The sequence below is a fragment of the Balaenoptera ricei genome, chromosome 1 (genome assembly GCF_028023285.1).
Source record: "Balaenoptera ricei isolate mBalRic1 chromosome 1, mBalRic1.hap2, whole genome shotgun sequence".
Classification (NCBI taxonomy): domain Eukaryota; kingdom Metazoa; phylum Chordata; class Mammalia; order Artiodactyla; family Balaenopteridae; genus Balaenoptera; species Balaenoptera ricei.
In genome coordinates, this window is record NC_082639.1 from 7,500,157 (window position 1) to 7,520,928 (window position 20,772).

At 50.7% G+C, this 20,772-nt stretch overlaps 1 protein-coding gene across 2 annotated transcripts in view; it reads right to left on the bottom strand.

Moving 5' to 3' along the window:
* The window catches only part of CTNNBIP1 (catenin beta interacting protein 1), a 51,653-nt gene that overhangs the window by 24,406 nt on the left and 6,475 nt on the right, over positions 1-20,772 (bottom strand). Inside the window, exons 2-3 of one of the 2 annotated variants that reach the window (XM_059912405.1) lie at positions 4,450-4,680; positions 3,808-3,892 (exon numbers count right to left, since the gene is read on the bottom strand). The gene's annotated coding sequence lies outside the window, so the exon portion shown is untranslated. The remainder of the gene's footprint in view (positions 1-3,807; positions 3,893-4,449; positions 4,681-20,772) is intronic. The other variant, XM_059912396.1, reaches the window with a different exon arrangement.

Below are 20,772 nucleotides of genomic sequence, written 5' to 3' on the forward strand. Positions count from 1 at the left end.
GCTCATCTCTGTTTGTTTGTTCTTTAATTCTTCTAGGTCTTTGTTAAACATTTCTTGCCATCTTCTCGATATTTGCCTCCATTTTTTTCCGAGGTCCTGGATCATCTTCACTATCATTATTCTGAATTCTTTTTCTGGAAGGTTGCCTACCACTTCATTTAGTTGTTTTTCTGGGGTTTTATCTTGTTCCTTCATCTGGTACATAGCCCTCTGCCTTTTCATCTTGTCTATCTTTCTGTGAATGTGGTTTTTGTTCCACAGGCTGCAGGATTGTAGTTCTTCTTGCTTCTGCTGTCTGCCCTCTGGTGGATGAGGCTATCTAACCGGAATGATCTTTTTAAAAGCCAGAACGGATGACATTTCTCCCCACTCCAACCTACCCCAGGATACGCTTCACGCCCTTGCCAGGACCCCACACGGCTGGCCTTGCCTCTTGCTCCCACTCCTCGCCTCTGTCTCACTGGCCCCCGGTCTGTTTCTAGGACCTGCCAAGAAGCTCCTCCCCAGCAGCCTTTGCACTGGGGTCCCCAGGCCTGGAACTGGCTTCTCTTCCGCTCACTTAGATGCCTTCCTGGGGAGCCTTTCCTGACTGCATGACCGAAGCAGGTCGTGCGCCCCACCCAGGCCCTCTTGGGCACATGGTCCGGTCACGTCCCAGTTTCTTTTTCTTTTGTTTTATTTTTAGGCCGCACCATGAGGCATGCAAATCTTAGTTCCCCAACCAGGGACTGAAACCGTGCCCCCTGCATTGGGAGCATGGAATCTTAACCACTGGACCACCAGGGAAGTCCCTCGTCCGCTTCCTAGAGCACCTGCCGGGGTGCTCGCTCACTGTCTTCCTGCACCTGTTGGAGGGCCGGGGCCGTGGCTCCTTCCCTTGCCCCGTCTACCCACAGCCCTGGCCCAGTTGGCTGAAGAGAGAACCCAGACAGCCTGTGGGGTCTGGGCTTCCACCCCCTACCATCTCCACATCACTTATGGTCAAATGCAAGTCCCTAATCCAGTCTCCATAACCAAATTTAGCTTTTCCAAAGACTCTCATTCCTGACTATTTTGTATGCCTTGGTCTGTCGTGTTCTCCAAGGTCATCTGAAATGCTCCATGAAGCCTTCAAACTGGGAATTAGGGCTTCCAGGGGTAAAAGTCTTCCGATTCCGTCCTGTGTCCAAGGGCTAATGGTCAGTTGGCCCTCTCCTTGTGGAAGACAAGGGACTGGCCACTAGGTGTCGCCACACACAAAAGAACCAGAGCTCCAGGGCCACACCCACCCGCTCCCCTACCCCCTCCCCGCTACTTCCCCCTCACCCCCAACCCCCTCGGCCCCCAACACAAGCCCCCCAAAGGCCCTTCTGGTTCAAGGCTTCGTAGTGGTCCTACTGTCACAAACCACCCCCAGTCCTGGGTCCCAGAGCAAGCTCTATCCCCCCATTTAGGGGCCAGCTCTACCCAGGCAAGGATATGTCTCTGGTTTTGCTGTGCGTCCCAGGACCTCGGGATGCTGGCTTCACAGAGGTTGAGAGCCCCTTCCTCACTGTCCTTTCCTGACCAGCCAAGCTTCCTCCAACAGGGGTATGAGGGCTCAGAACCCACAGGAGTGAGTGTGTGTGGGTGCCCGTGTCAATCATTTTGCACGGGGTCTATTTCACAGAACTTTGCTCCTCCCAACAATCCTACCCTTGGCGCCCCGTAGAGACCGGTGCTGTTCCACTGCAGCTCCACTATCCCCGGGGACACACCACACTCACACTGTGATTACCAGGGGGCCTCACACACCCAGCCATGGGCCTGGGGTGTCGTTGGTGCCTGAATGGGTCTTTGCGGCCAGGTCACTCCCTGTTCACACTTCCCTGGCAGAGACCAGTTCTTAAACTGTTTCTCCTTGCCTTGGGAGGACTCCTGCCATTCCTAAAAATTCTAGTCTTCTAGGATTCTTCGAGCTCTAGTTTGAGCTGACTCCACCCTGCTGCTTGACAGAAAGAACACCCAGGGATGGGTCAGGGCCGACTGCGGCATAAACACGTGTTCCTGCCCTCCACGCTCCAATCCTGATGGACGAGAACATCGGGACCTGTTTACATAATTCCGTCCTAAACAGAAGCTGCATCAAGAGTGCCAATGTGAAGGAAATAATTGAAGAGAATACATCACAATCAACACAAAAAACAATGACCTTTCAGTCGCTGGTATGCTGCAAGTGTATTACAGTGTTTGAGTTTGGTGCCTATCCAAGTGAACATGCGGTTAACTTTTCATCACAGTTTTGACACACATCAGATTAACTTCACTTGAGAATTCTTATTCTTCCCTGTAGGGATCAAGAACTGATCTCCACTAAAATGTGTTTAAATTACCTAAGTCCAAACTGCAAAGAATTTGGACACAATAATTATTCATTCAGTCCTCAGCTGTGAGAGCTGAAGGTAAGGTAACGCTGCTTCTCGGTTATGGTCTCCTGGCGACCCCATAAACACACCACCGCCTAAGATGGTGGAGCTTCCATCCTAAATCCTAAGAAAATCTCTCAGTGTTAACTGCCCAAGTCAGAGACAGACCTGCTCCCTCTCTTAAGATATAACATTCTGGAAGCTAAACAGGGAAAGGCATACATGAGCCAAAAAACGGAAAATGGAAAGAAACAGGCAACTATCAACTATGCAAACGAAAGGCGAGGGGAGAGGCTTGTGGCTAAGTGGATGTTGTGCCACAGATATCCACGGCTTACGCGAAAGTGGGCGTGATTCCAGAAAATTACACCTGATTGGGACAAACGCACTTCAGAGAAACTGAGGTCCATACATTCACTGCAGACACACAGATGCATTCACCCCCCCACACCCCTTCCACACACTTCTGTTGGTTCTGAGCTTGCATCTCTGTTGAAGGAAGGTTGGTAGGTAAAAGACAGTGAGGAAGGGGTTCCCAACCACTGGGAAGGACGCATACCAAGTTCCAAACGTGGCTCGTGGCCTGGGAGGCCGCACCGCATTTTCTGGGAGGCATCGAGGTCGTCGGTAAGGTACCACGTTCCTGCCCAGAGATTAGAGGGACCTAATCTCTATGCACATGAGCTCCAGCTTGGAAACAGCTGATCTCACTTTGGAAGAACTGGGAGGTAGTGCAGGAAAGACCCAGAGAGCAGGACATGCAGAAGTCAGACCCATTCTGATAAACGACTTTGAAAGCTGGCCTCCCTTTGACAGGCGGGGGGGCCGGGGTGGGGGGAACCCAAATACAAACACAGCCACCTGCACTCCTTTTTATTTATAAACTTAAAGCTAATGCTGTTTAACACCCACACTTATGTAAATTGGAATATACATTTATACCCAGGGTGGTCTACCACCTGCTTGTAAATGCTGCCTGACCTCAGGCTTGGCCAGACAACAGGGGGGGCCTATAGGTACACAAGCCACCTCTCCCCCATGGGTCCCAGCACTTAACTTTTGTCCATTAAAAAAAAAAAATGTGATATATTTTAAATGTTCATGTTTTAAAATGTACATTTTCATCTGTACAATGTTCACATTGCATGAAAATACAATGCCATATAATTGTGTGATTCACAGAGCTTATATAAAATATTAATTCAGACCTTACACATCTTAACAGCCTAGAAGACACCAGCAGAACCGCAACGCTCACTCTAAGAACCCACACAGCTGAAGCAATGAGCATTATCAGGGACGATGAAGAAAGGATATGAGATGTGCTAGCTTCACGGTCAGCCCTAGAGCCGGTACCCAAGGCCCTCTCCTCAACGCCATTCTATGGCCACTCTACCAGACATCCTTCCCCTGGGGTCCTTACCTGCTTCTGGAAATCACCTTCAGGAAAACACGTGCTCAACTGTGACGGGCAGGTTGTGGCCGGGGAGAAGGAGGAAGGTGCAGCCCTGTGGAAACACAGAACCCAGGTCACGGGAGGAGCCAGGAGGAGCCCATGGCTGGTGCTGTGGGACACAGGCGGATGGCGGGAAGCTCGTGGCCAAGGGTCCTGCATGGTCCAGAAGTATCTGTATGTCTGGCCAGCCCAGGAACTTGCACCAGCACCCTGGGATAAGGTGCCGACTGCAGCTATGCACTATCATTTCCAGCCAAAGCAGGTCACCACACACCCTCCTCCCCTTGGGTTAGTCACCAAGGCAGATTGAGAGCCGTGCTAGACGTCGAGGACCAGAGTGAATCATTCCCGGGCAGCTGATGGGCAAGTCCTGCACCTGCCCGAGAAGGCGTCCCACCCACCAAACAACACGACGAGCCAGGCACAGCTACCTCGGCGCTCCGCCCACTTTGTGCTCAGACTTGCATGGTGTTTGTGTGCTTGGGGAACATCTGTAGTTGTATATGGAAACATAAGTTTACACACACACACACACATACACACACAACACAGATGCAGATAATTTACAACCTACTAGTCTGGCCACAGGTCTGCTTGCCCCAAACACACCTCTTCTAGGAATCAGAGAACATTCTCTTCTCTTCTTTGGCCTTCCACACACACCCTCGTCGTTTGGGTCCTCTGCAGGTTGACCGGGCAGGAGGGAGGCTGCTGATGGCGGGTGGAGGTGCCGGCAAGGGGGTCGGAGTCTCGCCTGCCCGTGGCAGCCCGGCCACCCCTCCACTGCGGTGCGTGGGCCTCGGAGCACTTGGTTTACAGGTGGACTCCTGGCTCTCAGCCCTGCGGTGAGGACAGATGTCTTTGGATAATTGAGAAACCTATTCTAGGGGACCAAGGGGAGCTGTGCAACCCATCTGTCTTCAGCAATCTCTGCTACTCACTCACCCAAGAGGCTGAGGCAAACGTGCTTTCCAGAGGAAGTGAGATTTAGAAGCCTCCCCTACAGGGAGATTCTGCTCTGGCCCCGGGTCGCTGGTCTGCAGAGCCCGTTGACCAGTGATGGCCCTGGGATGGAAGAGCAGTCACCCGCCACTGCCACTCCCCCACCCTCAGCCTACCCTACGGGAAAGACATAGCGATTAATTGCTCTTTTATTCCTCCAGACATCAAAGCACTGAAATACCAAGGATCCCTGGGGAACCTTCTACCCAAGTCCCCACATTCCTTCAAAAAGAGATGAAAAGAGACAACCCTCTCCCACTTCTGAGGGGGTTTAATTTCTCCAACTATCACAACAGCCAATTAGCCTCCTACTGTCTACAGGGCTCAGACTGTCCAAGAAGCAGAGAGGAACCTCGGCTTCATGACTTGAAGGAGAGGGCGCCTATGGGACGTGGTGGTTCCTGATGGGACCATCTGGGGACTCGCACCAGCTGTTCCATTTGCCACCCGATGATCAGGTCAATGTTCCCAATTTACAGAGGAGGAAACCGAGGACCAAAGCTCCTGGGGCCCCAGAGCCGGTGGAGACAGTGAGCACGCTCCCAGAGCTGGACTCTGTTTCCAGTTCTACTCTGTCGATGGTCAGCTGTGCAACCTGAGGTCAGTCACTGCCCTCTGAGCCCTCCAGTTTGCCGCTGGTCAAAAGGAAATCAGGACCTCTACCGTGTCCTCCCTCGGAGGACGCAAGGAGACGAGGGCTGGCTTCATGAGCGTGAGGCCTGGGCACCAGCACAGGTCCGAGCACTCATAAGGGCCCTACTCTTGGTTGAATGCTCTCCTGTCGCCGTCTTACAATTCTGAATACTTTTTTAACAAGGGGTCCTGCATCAGGTGCCACAAACTATCTAGCCGGTCCAGAATGAGGGAGAGGATGTCAAGCGCTCTCAACTGCCAAGGGGCCCTTACCCTTAAATAGACATGACATGGACTCAAGAAAGATTTACTAAAATAAAACCTCTCTAGGTGAACACAGCCCTGTGTCAGGCTCAGGGAGCAGGAGATACAAAGCTGGGGCTGTGACACTAAACCTGCCTTCCAGGAGGTACCAGAATGGCTGAGGAAACCACACTGCACAAGGCAAATGGAAAACAACACAAATTATACGTAACAACGAACCAAAAAGATAGGTCAGGTTAAAAACACAAACACTTCCAAGAGTGCCAACTGCATGTAATGTGCCGTGCCCAGCACCTCCCCAGGCGCAGCTCAGAGGTGAGAGGAAAAAACCCAGGGCCTCAACGCAGTGTAGTAAGTGGCAGCGTAAGGGGATGTGCAGAGCTCTGTGACAACACAGAGGAAGGGGAGGGACCAGATCCCAGCAGAAGACCCTGAAACTGGGTCTTGAAGGATGAATAGGAGTTTGCTGGTAGAGAAGATGGGGAAGGGCACTGCAGGCAGAGGGAAAAGACATTCTTTGAACAAACAATTACTGAGCATCTTTTATTATATGCCAGCTCATTATATGCCAGGCCCTGTGCTGGGCATTGAGGATACACAGGCGAGCATGGGATGGTCTGCTTGTGATGATGGCTCCCAGTGAGCAGGGGAGACAGGCATGAATCAAGTCACACCCAGGTAAATGGAGCCTCAGATGGTGATAAATGATGGGGGTCGGGGGTGGTAAGTGCAAGGTGTCCTAGGACGCGAAGCTGGGAATCTGACCTTGCCCTGGGGGCAGGAACCCTTGGAGGTGACTTCTGAGCTGTTACCCAGGTCAGGAGGAGCTGGGTTGGGACACACACACACACACACACACACACGTGTAAAGGTCCTCAAACAGGAAGAGACTGGGCCTTTGGGAAAACTGGAGGAAGAAGGTGTAGCTGAGGCCAGGGAGGCAGGTGAGGGGGCTCAAGGTGCTGGACCACATGGGTCTCAGGGGGGTGAGGAGAGCTTCAAGCGGGAGAGTCGGGAAATGCCTGAGACCCCTGTGGCTGTGGCGTGGAGGAGAGATGGGGAGGAGCTGGAGGGAAGGTCCCTGCTGGGCCAGGTGAGGGCCGGGGCTTGGGCTGCGGGGTGACGGAGAAGGGACGGTGAGGATGGGAGGGCTTGGGACACTTCGGCAGGTGGAACTGCGGGACAGGAGCAGTGTCGGAGCCTGGACTGCCACTGCGGCTGCGGGAGGGGGTGTGGGTGTGATGTGCCAGCTACCGGTCTGCTGGTGACGGCCCTGAGGACAGGCCAACAGCTGGGGCTGGGCTCCCAGGGCCACAGAGAAGCCCCTGGCTGGAAACAGGGCAGGCTCGTCCTTCAGATGAAGTCGGTACCACCGTGCACATCCACAAAGTGTTCTGGAGACACAGTCAGATCATGGTGACTGACCAGATCCGGGAAACATCTGGAGCACTTCTAGGAGACGCTGCGCTGGATGGGGCGGGGGGCTGGGGGGGCACTTTGGGAAGAAGGAGCGACATGGGTGACGGCGAAGAACTGACATCCTGGCATGTCACGTACCAGCCGTGTGGCTTTGGGGAACGCATTCATTCATTCAATCAACAGACGTTCTGAGCACTTACTGGGACTGGGATACAGCAGTGCAAAAACAGGCAAAAGTCCCTACATACATTCTAGGGAGAAGGGAGAACAGACAAAATGAAATAAACAAGAAGTAATCAGTGGGTAAATAACCTAGTAAGGAGGAAGGAGATAGGTACTGTGATAAAAAACCCCGAGCTGGGTGAGGGGAAAAGGAGGTGTCAGCGGTCAGGTGAGCGGGTAAGCCAGGGGAAGCCTGGGGGAGCCAGCCTGGGGCCCTGGGTGCAGCGGGAGGGACACCAGCGAGGGGAGGAGGGGGAGGGGAGCGGATCAAAGGAAGGATAAGGGTGGGGGTGGTGAGGAACAGGACCTCCTTCCGTGTTGCACGTGCTGCCCGGAGTCCTTGGTTTCTCAGCCTCAGCGCTAGTGGCGTTCTGGGCAGGATCGTTCTCTGTCGCGGTGACTGTGCCACCCATGGGAGGTTATATAGCAGCATCCCTGGGCTCTACCAGCCAAAAGCACCTCCCCCTTGGTCGTGACAACCAAGAATGTCTCCAGACTTTGCCATGTGCTCCCTGGGGGGTAAAATCCCCCCCCAGGTGAGAACACTGCTTTAAAGAAACAGCTGACATATATTCCGGCTTGCTGTTGGCCGGGCGCTGTTCTGAACCCTCCACGTACATGAATCATTCAGTCTTTGCAACAAGCATCCCTATAAGGTTTTACAAATGAGGGCGCTAGTCTATGCTCACCCAGCTAGTCCGTCCTAGTCCGTTCTGGGGCCGGATTCGAACCCAGAATGTCCAGGCTCCCGCCCACGCTGCACTGCTCTCCAGTAAACAAGTAAGTGGACAGAAACGCGCTCAGCAGAGGGAGGCAGCCCTGAGCCTCATCTGCAGCCCGGGCTGCAAGTCCCACTTGGGGCAGCACCTCAGGTCCCCCAGCGACATCAAAGCTGGGGCACCAGAGAGAACTTCCACGAGCTCCACTCCCAGTAATTAAACCGCAACCTCCCAGACTCTAGGGCCTCATGAGCAACCACCTTAATTAATAAATTCCACATTTCGGCCTCCTCCACCCAGAGCCAGGCTCGGCGTTAGTGAACCGCACTCCACCAGCAGGAGCAAAACAGGTGTAATGATGGCTCTGCCGCCGCTCAGGCAGTTTGCAGGACGCAGCACCATTCTTAGGTGATGAGCTTGGGATAAGGAATTTGTCCTGAGGTCACCAACCCAAATTCCAACCTGCCCCAAAGCTCCTTCTTGCTCTGTGAAGCCAGGCGAAGTTGCAGAACAACAGTGATAATTACTGTGGTTGCTAGAGCATTCCTAAGGGCCAGGCACAATGTCAGGCCTGTTCAGCACATGGGGTCCTCACGACAAGCCTGCGAGGCAGGAATTAGTCCCATTTTATAGATGAGACAACCAAGGCCCAGAGAAGGTAAGTAACCTGCTCAAGGCCACGGAGCTAACAGGTGACAAGCCTGGATTTGAAAATCCACGCTTTCTCTCCATCCTATCAGCCCCGTCCAGTTCAGAAGCTGATAGAAACATTAGCCATTTTACTTTATTTTTTTGGCCACGCCCCATGGCATGTGGGATCTTAGTTCCCCAACCAGGGATCGAACCTGTGCCCCCTGCACTGGAAGCACGGAATCCTAACCACTGGACCGCCGGGGAAGTTCCATTAGCCATTTTAACTGAAACTGAAATGAAAACTTTCCACTTTACAGGGAAAAGGCAAGCCAGAGCCCAAAATAACTGCTAATCAGAAAATGAAATAAGGCAGTATAAGAACTAAATACAGGGAATGGTTCTTGATGGAATCCAGGGAGGGGAGAGGTGAGGGAGTCATAGGCCGCTATTGGGCAACTAGAGAAAATTTAATAGGGAGTATTTATTAGATATTAGTATTGTATCAATGTTATATGTGTTGAATGTGATGAATATATTGTGGTTACGTTGGAAAATATCCTGGTTCTTGAGAGATACAGGCTGAGTATTTAAGGGTGAAATGTCTCAATGCTTGCAACTTACTCTGAAATGGTTCTGGAAAAAAAGTGTGTGTATGAGTGTGTGTGTATATGTATGCATGTGTGTGAGTGTATGTATGTGTATATGTGTGAGCATGTATATGTGTGTGTGTATATGTCAGTGCTGTATGTGTATATGTGTGTATGTGTATATATGTGTGTGTTTATATTAGTGTGCATGTGTATATGTGTGTGTGTATATGTGTGTGAGCGTGTATGTGTATATGTATGTGTTTGTGTTATTGTGTATGTGTATGTATATGTGTGTGTTTATGTATGTGTGTAAATGCATGTGTGTATGTGTGTATTTGTATGTGTTAGTATGTGTTTGTGTGTGTATGTGCATATATGTGTATGTGTATATGTGTGTGTGCGTGTGAGTGTGTATATGTATGTGTTTGTGTTAGTATGTGTATATGCATATGTGTGTGTTTATGTATGTGTGTAAATGCATGTGTGTATGTGTGTATGTGTGTATTTGTATGTGTTAGTATGTGTTTGTGTGTGTATGTGCATATATGTGTATGTGTATATGTGTGTGTACGTGTGAGTGTGTATATGTATGTTTGTGTTAGTATGTGTATATGCATGTGTGTTTATGTGTGTATGTGTATATGTGTGTGAGCGTGTATGTGTATATGCATGTGTTTGTGTTAGAGTGTGTGTGTTTGTGTGTGTGTATGTGTATATATGTGTATGTGTAAATGTGTGTGAGCGTGTATGTGTATATGCATGTGTTTGTGTTAGAGTGTGTGTGTTTATGTGCGTGTATGTGTATATATGTGTATGTGTGTATGTGTATATGTGTGTGAGCGTGTGTGTATGTGTGTGAGCGTGTATGTGTATATGCATGTGTTTGTGTTAGAGTGTGTGTGTGTATGTGAGTGTGTCTGTGTGTATGCGGAAATGTGTGTGAGTATGTGTGAGTGTGACTATGAACAGAGACAGTGCGTGAGCAAATACAGCAAAGGTTAACACTGGTGAATCCAGGTAAAGGGCACAGGTGTGTTCACTGCACTATTCCAAGTTTTCTGTAGATTTGAAATCAAAATTAAAGGTCAGGAAAACGTTAAAAAGCCCCTGGGAAGTGGGGTCGCAGCAGGAGAGGCTGCAGTTGCTCTGGAGGCCCCAGGGCGGCCCTCATCCGGGGCGGAGGAGCTGGGAAGCCCAGACACCAACAGGCCCTCCTCCCCAGCCACAGGTCTGCTGCACAGGAGATTCTGGAACTCTCAACACCCACCTTCCCAACACCTCCTACCTCAGAGCTGCCACCTGCCCCTTCACAGCAACAGGGCATTTTCTCTTCCAGGCGTGAGCCGCTCTGATGAAGGCCCTTCGGTGAACTTCTCGAAGCATTAAAATCAAATCCACGTGACATCATTCAAAACAGCCCAACATCCAGAGCGCAGCCACCCTGCCTGGCTGTCCAGACAACAGGGGGAAAGGCGTCAGCACAGAAAACCACAGTCAGCCTGGGGAGGGGGCTTCGGGGCGCACCCTCCTTTCCGCGGCCTGACTCCCCTCGGAGAGAGCCTGCCAGCCACCCTTGCACATGGAGCGTCACACGAACCAGAGGACACGGGGGCAGGCACAGACCTGCACGCTGGACAGGAAGGGGCTCCCTCCACTGCACCCTCGGGCAGGGGCGCGCAGGCAGCCCCTGGCCATCCACCACGGTCCCTGCTTGGCGCTGGGTCTCAGATGGGGGCATTTGGCAATGTCTGGAGAAAGGAGGATTTTCGATTGTCACAACTGGGAGGATGCTCCTGGGAAGAACCACCTACAGTGCACAGGACGCGCCCCGTCCCCCCAGCCCCACGCCCACAGCGCCGAGGATGGGGAGCCCTGCCGGGTGGCCACCTTCGTCACCACTTGCACCAGGCTCCTTCAGCACCTCCGGCCTTCACATCTGCTGTACCCTCAGTCTAGAATGTTCCTCCCTATTTACTGTTCACTGTTCGATCGTTACCTTTTTGAAGCCTGTGTTTGCACACTCACCCAAATTTCCTCTACTCAAAGCACTGCCCAAGCACTGCACCTGGGTGTCTGTGCCTCTATCTCCACCTCCAAACTGGAAGCTCTCTGAGGGCAGGCCACAGGGTGGTTTAAGTCCTTCGTGGGCCCAGGCAGCCTTATTCTCACAGACATATTACAATGGACCCAGGGACCTCCCTGGCGGTCCAGTGGTTAAGACTCCGCGCGCTCCCCATGCAGGGGGCCCAGGTGCGGTCCCTGGTCAGGGAACTAGATCCCGCATGCCGCAACTAAAGATCCTGCATGTCACAGCTAAGACACGGTGCAGCCAAATAAATAAATAAATAAATAATACAATGGACCCATATCTCTCATTAAATAGAATTCTCATATAACTCCTATGAGTAGAGGGAGCGGATACTTTTTCTTTTCAGGTCTCCAGTATTTTTGTGGACCCTCGAAAAGCTTGAAGACCGTAGGCTCTGTGCTGAGGAATCTGGTGGGTTCCTGCTGCTGTCAGTCACATCTGGAGTCCCATGCACAGTTAAGTGAATGAACAGATTTCAGATTCACCTGGGAACCACGAAGGAAGCCCCCAGCCTCAGAATGTCCTCACCTCAGAGAACCTAAGACATCAAGGAACTGAAGGAGCCTGCATGTACAGACTATAAATGTTGATGTAACTGGATTGGTAAAAGGCGTCTGTTTAAAACTTCTGGGGACTTCCCTGGTGGTCCAGTGGTTAAGACTCTGCGCTTCCACTGCAGGGGGCCCGGGTTCGATCCTGGGTCAGGGAACTAAGATCCCGCATGTGGCAGAGCCAATAATAATAATAATAATAAATACAAAAACTTCTGGTTAAAGAAAAATTTTATCCTGTGATTTTGGCCTGATTGGTAGAAAAGGTTACCCAGACCTCACTGTCTCTTCAAGTCCTTTTTACAGCTAAGCAAGAGTACCTGGCAGGCCTGCTCTGACAGCCTCTGCGGTTCAGCCAGCACAAGGCAAACAGGAAGGGAACGCAGAGCCGGGGGAAGTTTCCTCGGCTGCACTGGGACACTCCGATCCCGATCCCGGACGAAGTCCTAAAGCTCTGTAGTTCTGACCAAGGGACGTGCAGGTGGTGGTTTTATCCCTGCACAGTAGGGGGACAAGGACAGAAGGAAAGAAAGGCATCTTCTGACCTAATTTAAAGAGAGATTCTTTTTTCCTTCACAGAGAACAGCTGGGGCCCTGGAACCTGGCCAAGCCGGAGCCTGAGACCTGAAATCAGGAACCAGTGCGCCTACAAAATCCGGCTCCGGATTTTCCTCTGATTCAGTCTGACCTTTGGCCTCTTGCAGGTTCCAAGGGGGTGGGTAATGCAGACTCCAGAGCCCTTGTCTATTTATGAGTGGATGTAAGGGCAGGCGCTCTCGGCTCTCGGCTCTCGAGCGGGTGCAAGCACCGCCTCCCACTCCTGGGCAGGCTCTCTCAAGCTGGACGACCTTCACCGCGGGCTGAGCACCTGGCAGTGTCAACAGCTCACCTGTGCAGGCTGGTGGCAGAAGGACACTTTTTCTCTCCTGTGACCTAGATCAACATCTGAGATGCCCCCAGCGTGCTGACAACCTACCACCACCCCCCGCCTCAAAGGGAAAACTCAATTTGCATTGCTGGTCAGTCTTCTTAGGGATCGGGCTGAAGTCAAATTTGGGCCGGAAGGACCAGTTCCAAGCCTAATAATCCCAGGGAAGGAGCCTGGCCAGGTTTCACAGACCTTGGGTCACCTCCAGAGAAAGAGGCCAGAATGGAAATTTCAACCCACGGAAGCTCCATCAACCCCACTGCCCACAGCTATGCCAACTCTTGCAGGGTCACCATTTAAAACGTTAATTAAATTGGGAAATTTAAAAGTTGTTGTTTTTTGGTGGCGGGGCTGTTTTTTATTTTTAAAGAGGAAGGGGAAAAACTGACACAGTGCTATTTATTTATCAGGAGCTACATAAGGTCCCTTCACTCAGAGCCACATGGGCTCGTTCACACCAGCCTCCTGCCGAAGGGGACAAGCCTTGTTCTCAGGGGCAGGCCCAGACAAGGCGGCCCAGGTCTTTTGATGCCTGCCAGCAGGCTGGGCTGGCAAGAACCACCGCCCTCTCCAGCCCTTCTGCCTTTGCCCCCACTCTCCCTCCAACCCTTCCCTCCGTTGAAGTCTCCTATAATCGGTTCAAATAAAAAAGTTTCCCGGACCAGGCTCACTGCATCCCCTCAGAATGGGGCCAGAAAGACCTCCAGCTTCCTGTTGCGAGAATTAGGTCATGAAACCAATTGGGTTGCTTGCAGGGCGAGGGCTCAGTCTCCCTGGGGTGGCCTCCAAAGCCAGCCCCCTCCTCACTGCCCAGCTCTGGGGATGGCTGTCCTCAGGACCCAGCTGAGAGGCCCCAGGTCTGGCCTCCTGGGTGAAACTTCTTATAAACTCTTAAGAACATAAGTTTTAGGATTACTGCCTCCTCTTTCCTATAGGCTTTCAGCATACAGGTATGTGCTAATTTGCATAAAAATAAAGCTATGTTTGTTTACCTCGAAAACATATCCATACTATTGTAATACACTGCAAGCATTCATTACACCCTCATGTCACATAAGCCACACCGTTTGTTTGTTTGGATAACTGCTTCTGCTCCGTGACACAGGCCGTGACCTTCCCTCTCCTTTCCCTCCAGCCACCTCAGAACAAAAAATAATCCAAGGAAGAAGGAAACCTCCCCCTAAGAGGCTGCTGAACACTCAGTTTCCTTCCTCCCTAAATGTTTAACAAGCTAATAATCAAAATAAAACAGATTTTCAACAGAGGCAACTTCAGAATCTACATGTGTTCATTCCATTAACTTGCTGGGGAAGTAGCATGAAGATGAGAACTTCTGATGGGTCACAAAACTCATCCAGTCTGGAGACAAGGACGCGGGAGGCTGGAAGGGAAGGGAGGGATGATCAGGGAAAATGCACAGGCTCTGAGGAGATGGGAAAACACAGCGTCCCAAACAGCAGGAATCCACCCACACTCACCTGCTCAGGGCCAGGGCCACAGTGGAAAAGCTCAGGAGAGTGGACAGAAATGGATGGGAGGCCTTAGGGGCCTGTGTGAAAGCTCTAAGAAAGAAACTACCCCCAATCCCAATGGGCTGGACACAAACACCCAGACCAGTGTAGGGGAGGAAAACTTTTCCCTTCTTCCCTTTAAGGTCTTTGGTTGGTCTAATAATTAAATTGACAGGAGACATTAACAAGAGAAAAACAAATTTAATTTCGCACGTATGAGAGCCCCAAAGATATGTGGCTTGAAGAAGTGACCAGAGCAGGCATCTTTTATATCTTTTAGACAAAGAAATGATAAATTTGTGAAGAATTGACAAGACAAAGAAGTTTGGGCTTGGGGTAGTAAATTAGTGAGGAAGTAACGGGGTTTGTTTATACAGCCTTCTCAGCCTTGAATCTCCTGTCTCTGGTGATAAGGATGCCTTCTACCCCCTGGTACAGGGAAGGTACCTTTCACATGGGAGATTTATTTGCTGCTTTCAGGGAGATAAAGGAGGGTCAGAGCACCCTTCTTGCACTGGTTGTTTCTCAAGAAACTATAATTCAAAATAATCAATATGCCAAAGTGGTATATTTTGGGGTGGCATATTCTGCTCCCCACCCACTCAGCACACCCAGATAATCCAGTGCAGAAGCCAAAGCCCCATCATCCATTTGTAATGACATCCTCCACCCCCAAAGCCACGAAACCATTAGTCACCAAGTCACAGAGAGGGAGAAGAAGCTCCCAGCAAAACTGGCCTGCGAGCGCTCCCCTGGCAAAAAGACTCCTGGTTTTACAGGCCAGCTATTCAAATCCCCAGACTGTCAAATTTCATAAAATGAAACCCAGGACCTTTCACAAGCCCATATCCACAGAATGCAAGCAAAATCTGACCTCTTGCAAAAACTCTCAGCTGAGAGGAAAAAGCTTATATGGAGGTTAGGGAGAGAGAGGTTAGTTACACTACACATTAGTTTGATGGTATTCCTGAGGATTAAGACTTTAAGTCTCAGAGAACTAAACTTCCTTGCAAATTTACTTGGAGCACATGACACAATGTTAAAACAAAACAAAAACAGAAAATATAGGCACCAATGCACACTGGTTCTTACCTGCTTCTAGAAAAGTCATGTAAGTCTGCCAAAAAGATAGTCATAAGACTTCCAAGTCCAAAATAGAATAACTCACCCAAAAAAGAAGTTCCAGGACTTCCGTGGTGGCACAGTGGTTAAGAATCCGCATGCCAATGCAGGGGACACGGGTTCGATCCGGTCCGGAAGATCCCACATACCGTGGAGCAACTAAGCCCATGTGCCACAACTACCGAGCCTGCACTCTAGAGCCCATGAGCCACAACTACTGAGCCCGTGTGCCACAACTACTGAAGCCTGTGCGCCTAGAGCCCGTGCTCTGCAGCAAGGGAAGCCACCACAACGAGAAGCTTGCGCACTGCAACGAAGAGTAGCTCCCGCTTGCCACAATTATAGAAATCCCGCGCGCAGCAACGAAGACCCAATGCAGCCAAAAAACAGAAGAAGTTCCTACGAGAAAGGGAAACAGAGAACTGTGCATGCTGTACAGAAGGAGAAAGAAACCGGGAATCAGGACAGTAACCCAGGAGAGCCAGGCAAAGCCAAGGGAACTGCAACCCAAACAAACTGCAGATGGAACAAAGCTGTTGTTGCTCTTTTCTCCTCACCTTCTTATTTCGAAAATTTTCAAAGTCACATAAAAGCTGAAAGAACAGTGCAAGGAACATCCCAATACCCTGCCCCTAGAGTCACCAGTTGTTAACATTTTGTCACATTTGTCTCATGCCTCCCCGCACTGTGGGTAGATGTAGGTTTGTCTGCTGCTTCTTTTCCTGAGCGATTTGAAAGCAAGTTGTGGGCTTCCCTGGTGGTGCAGTGGTTAAGAATCCACCTGCCAATGCAGGGGACACGGGTTTGAGCCCTGGTCTGGGAAGATCCCACATGCCACGGAGCAACTAAGCCCATGCGCCACAACTACTGAGCCTGCGCTCTAGAGCCGCAAGCCACAACTACTGAAGCCCGTGCTCCTAGAGCCTCTGCTCCGCAACAAGAGAGGCCGCCGCAATAAGGAGGCCACCGCAATGAGAAGCCCGCGCACCGCAATGAAGAGTGGCCCCCGCTCGCCACAACTAGAGAAAGCCCGCGCACAGCAACGAAGACCCAATACAGCCAAAAATAAATTTTTTAAAAAATTTTATTTATTTATTTATTTATTTATGGCTGCGTTGGGTCTTCGTTTCTGTGCGAGGGCTTTCTCTAGTTGCGGCGAGTGGGGGCCACTCTTCATCGCGGTGCGCGGGCCTCTCACTATCGCGGCCTCTCTTGTTGTGGAGCACAGGCTCCAGATGCACAGGCTCAGCAATTGTGGCTCACGGGCCTAGTTGCTCTGCGGCATGTGGGATCTTCCCAGACCAGGGCTCGAACCCGTGTCCTCTGCATTGGCAGGCAGATTCTCAACCACTGCGCCACCAGGGAAGCCCCAAAAATAAATTTATTAAAAAAAAAAAAAGAAAGCTGAAGCGCTGCCCTTATTAAAAAAAAAAAAAAAAAGCGAGTTGCAGGTATCAGATACTTTGCATCTCCTAAGGCCATGCTCTGACATTATCCCAATACTATTTTCAGCCCCAAGGAATTTACTAGTGACCCAGCAGTGTTCTCTGATGTACAGCCCACATCCAAATTTCCCAACCACGCCCCTCACTTTGGCCTGCACTGGTTTTTAATCTAGGATCCAACTGAAGATCTCAACTTCACTAGGTTCCCAAGCTCTTTCCTCTCCCTTAGCCTAGAGTGTTCACTAGCTTTTCTTTGTCTATCACGACATTAACATTTTTTTAGAGTCCAGGACCACTGACTATTAGTCTGGTTGTCCTTAGAATTGGAGTAAGGGTAAACATTTTGGTGAGAAACAATTGTAGCTGACGTTGTCCACACCCCACTGGAGGCACACAATGCCAACCTGCCCCGCTTCTGGTGAGGCTGGGTTTGTGGATCACTCAGTTATGGAGCAAAGTACAAAATAGTAAGTATATTAAAAGAAAACAGTGGGAGAAGGAAATAATACGAAATGAAATCTGTAAGTTACAAAATAAAAGATGTTAAAATCTGATTACATAAAAATCAAAACTCTACATGGATAAAACAATATAATCGAAAGAACAATGACAAATTGGGGAAATACGTGCAACAAATATCACAGCCATGGGACAAACTGCCTTAATATATAAAGAACACCTGTAGATCAACAAGAAGAAGACTGCCAACCCAAGAAAGAAATGGGCAAATGACATAACAGATTGCTCTTAATGATGTGAAATGATGCTCTATTTCCTTATCAGGAAATACAAATTAAAACTATGATATACCACTTCTCACCTATCAGATTAGCAACAAATCAACTTCTGCCAAGGTATGGGGGAAAACAGGTGTTCTTGCACAATTTTGGTGGGCACATAAAAGGTCACCAAGTCCATGGAGGGCAACCTGGCAAAATACTAAACATTTAAACACATGCACCCTTTGCTGTAGCAACTAAGACTGTAGGGATTTATCCTATAAACAGACAAAAGCATAAAGATACATGTAGGAAAATACTGCTTCTTAATAGCAATGAAAGAGAGGGAGTTCCCTGGTGCTCTAGTGGTTAAGATTCGGCACTTTCGGGACTTCCCTGCTGGTTCAGTGGCTAAGACTCCATGCTCCCAATGCAGGGAGCCTGAGTTCGATTCCTGGTCAGGGAACTAAGATCCCGCATGCATGCCGCAACTAAAGATCCCACGTGCCGCAACTAAAGATCCCACGTGCCACAACTAAGACCTGGAGCAGCCAAATAAATAAATTAAAAAAAAGAAGATTCGGTACTTTCACTGCTGTGGCCCAGGTTCAATCCCTGGTCAGGGAACTGAGCTCCTGCAACCAAACAAAACAAAAAAAAAAATTGGACTTCCTTGGTGGCGCAGTGGTTAAGAATCTGCCGGCCGGGGCTTCCCTGGTGGCAGAGAGGTTGAGAATCTGCCTGCCAATGCAGGGGACACGGGTTCGAGCCCTGGTCTGGGAAGATCCTACATGCCGCGGAGCAACTAGGCCCGTGAGTCACAACTGCTGAGCCTGCGCGTCTGGAGCCTGTGCTCCGCAACAAGAGAGGCCGCGACAGTGAGAGGCCCGCGCACCGCGATGAAGAGTGGCCCCCGCTCGCCGCAACTAGAGGAAGCCCTCGCACAGAAACGAAGACCCAACACAGCCAAAAATAAATAAATAAAAATTAAAAAAAACACAAAAACTCCAGATTATCTTGGCAGCACCCACAGCCTCGTGTGTTTAAACTGTCTTCCTCCACCCCCCGCTCCCCCCAGCCCCGCCGCATGAGAAACATAAAATTATAAATGGAAAATCATTCAAATGTCCTCTACCTGGAGAGAATGGAAGAAACCTAGAGGGTCCGAAACACATTTTAGTTCATATTCCTGCAGCAGAAGGACATACTGTGAGGACAAGGGTCAGGATGGATCGGTCGGAAGCCAGGGCTGCCTGGGGCAGGGGGCAGGGAGACCTTGGTCTGGGCAGGGAGGTCAAGGCTAACCCATCTCTTTGGAAACTGGGCCCCTGGTTTGCCAGGTGATTTAGCCGGAAGAACAAGGGTGGCACACTGTGAACAAGAACAAGGCCCACACTGTGAAAGGTGTCTGAATCCAAAAGGGACCCTGACCCCCCAAGGAAGCCCCGCTTGCGGAAGCCAGAACTGCAGAACAACAAGGCGGTAATTTCATCTGTTTTGGAGTTGTTATTCAGTTCAGGGACACGGACCACAGGATTCCAGCAGCAGGAAACATGTGGGTTGGATACTCAGGAGATACTCAGGCTGAAAAAGCCTTAACTGGAGCTGGTCTGCAAAAGCCTCCCACCCAGCTCTCCACGTGGGAGAGGATATGGAAGTGGGTCACATTCTCCCAGCTGAACCGGCATCACCGTGGGCTCCGACCACACATGAACAAGTCCAGGGGCACTGAGTGACCTGGTCTCCTCGCCAGGCCAGCCTTTTCCTCCTGATCGGATGCTGGATGGTTCTGAGGCCCTCCAGACTGAAGGGGCAGCTGGTCAGCACCAGGAAGGCAGTGACACTGCAGGGGCTGGTGAAAGTAACATTGCCCGGGAGCGGAGCCCTGTCCTGGCACCTTCCTCTCACTCTGGATGTGGGCAGGCACCTCTGTCAGCCCTGTGCCCTCTCCACCCCAGCCCTGGCCTGAGGGCGAGTGGAAGAACACTGGGTGCTTTTGCAGAAACTGCTGGGCCTCCCTGACCGCACTCTTTGGAGGGATCCCGAGGCCTGTGGCTGGGCAAACCTGGGGAAGAAAGAACCCTCCCCCACCACACTCTGCATAAACTGACCCCAACGGGGGCTCACAGACACAGGTGTCCCTGGCATCATGCCGAGAGCACTGATGCAGCCAGCCCCACAGCCTGCCTGCCGCCGTATGCCTGCTTTCCAAAGTTGGCCAAGGGAGACCTGTCAGGCAGGGAGGGAACTCCGGAGAGACAAGCGCTGATGGTCTTCTCATAAGAAAGGCACTGGATTGATGGCATAACTTCAGAAAGCTGTGGGGACTTCCCTGGTGGCACAGTGGTTAAGAATCCACCTGCCAATGCAGGGGACACGGGTTCGAGCCCTGCTCCGGGAAGATCCCACATGCCGCAGAGCAACTAAGCCCGTGCGCCACAACTACGGAGCCCACGTGCCACAACTACTGAAACCCGCACGCCTAGAGCCCATGCTCCGCAACAAGAGAAGCCACTGCAACAAGAAGCCCACGCACCGCAACGAAGAGTAGCCCCCGCTCACCGCAACTAGAGAAAGCCCGCGCGCAGCAACAAAGACCCAACGCAGCCAAAAATAAATAAATAAATAAATAAAATTTATTTTTTAAAAAACTGTGGAAAGAGCTCAATGCCATGATCATTCTTCCCTGACTTGAACTCGGGTAACAAAGGGTTAATAAGCCTTTAAGTGGAAATGTAGTTCTTACTAACTGGGACTGCCAAGGTGCTAATTGTTTCTACAGATGCCCACACTAGCACAGCTTTTGTTAAGTGTGACACACAAGGGCTCTAATCTACTAACTCTTCCCCTGCTCTTCTGGGAAGCCACACACAACCCTCCACGGTAATGTCCGTCCAGGGCAGGTACCCATGCGGCTGATGTGGACATCTGGAAATTATATCCTGACTCTCCTCCTGAGAGTTCAGAACACTCACCAACATGTTCTTGCTTTATTCACACGACTCCAACTAGATAATAAGCCTCTTGGCCCTAGACTATAAGTTTTGTATGATAAGAGCTAATTCTACCCTGCTCACCACAGTAT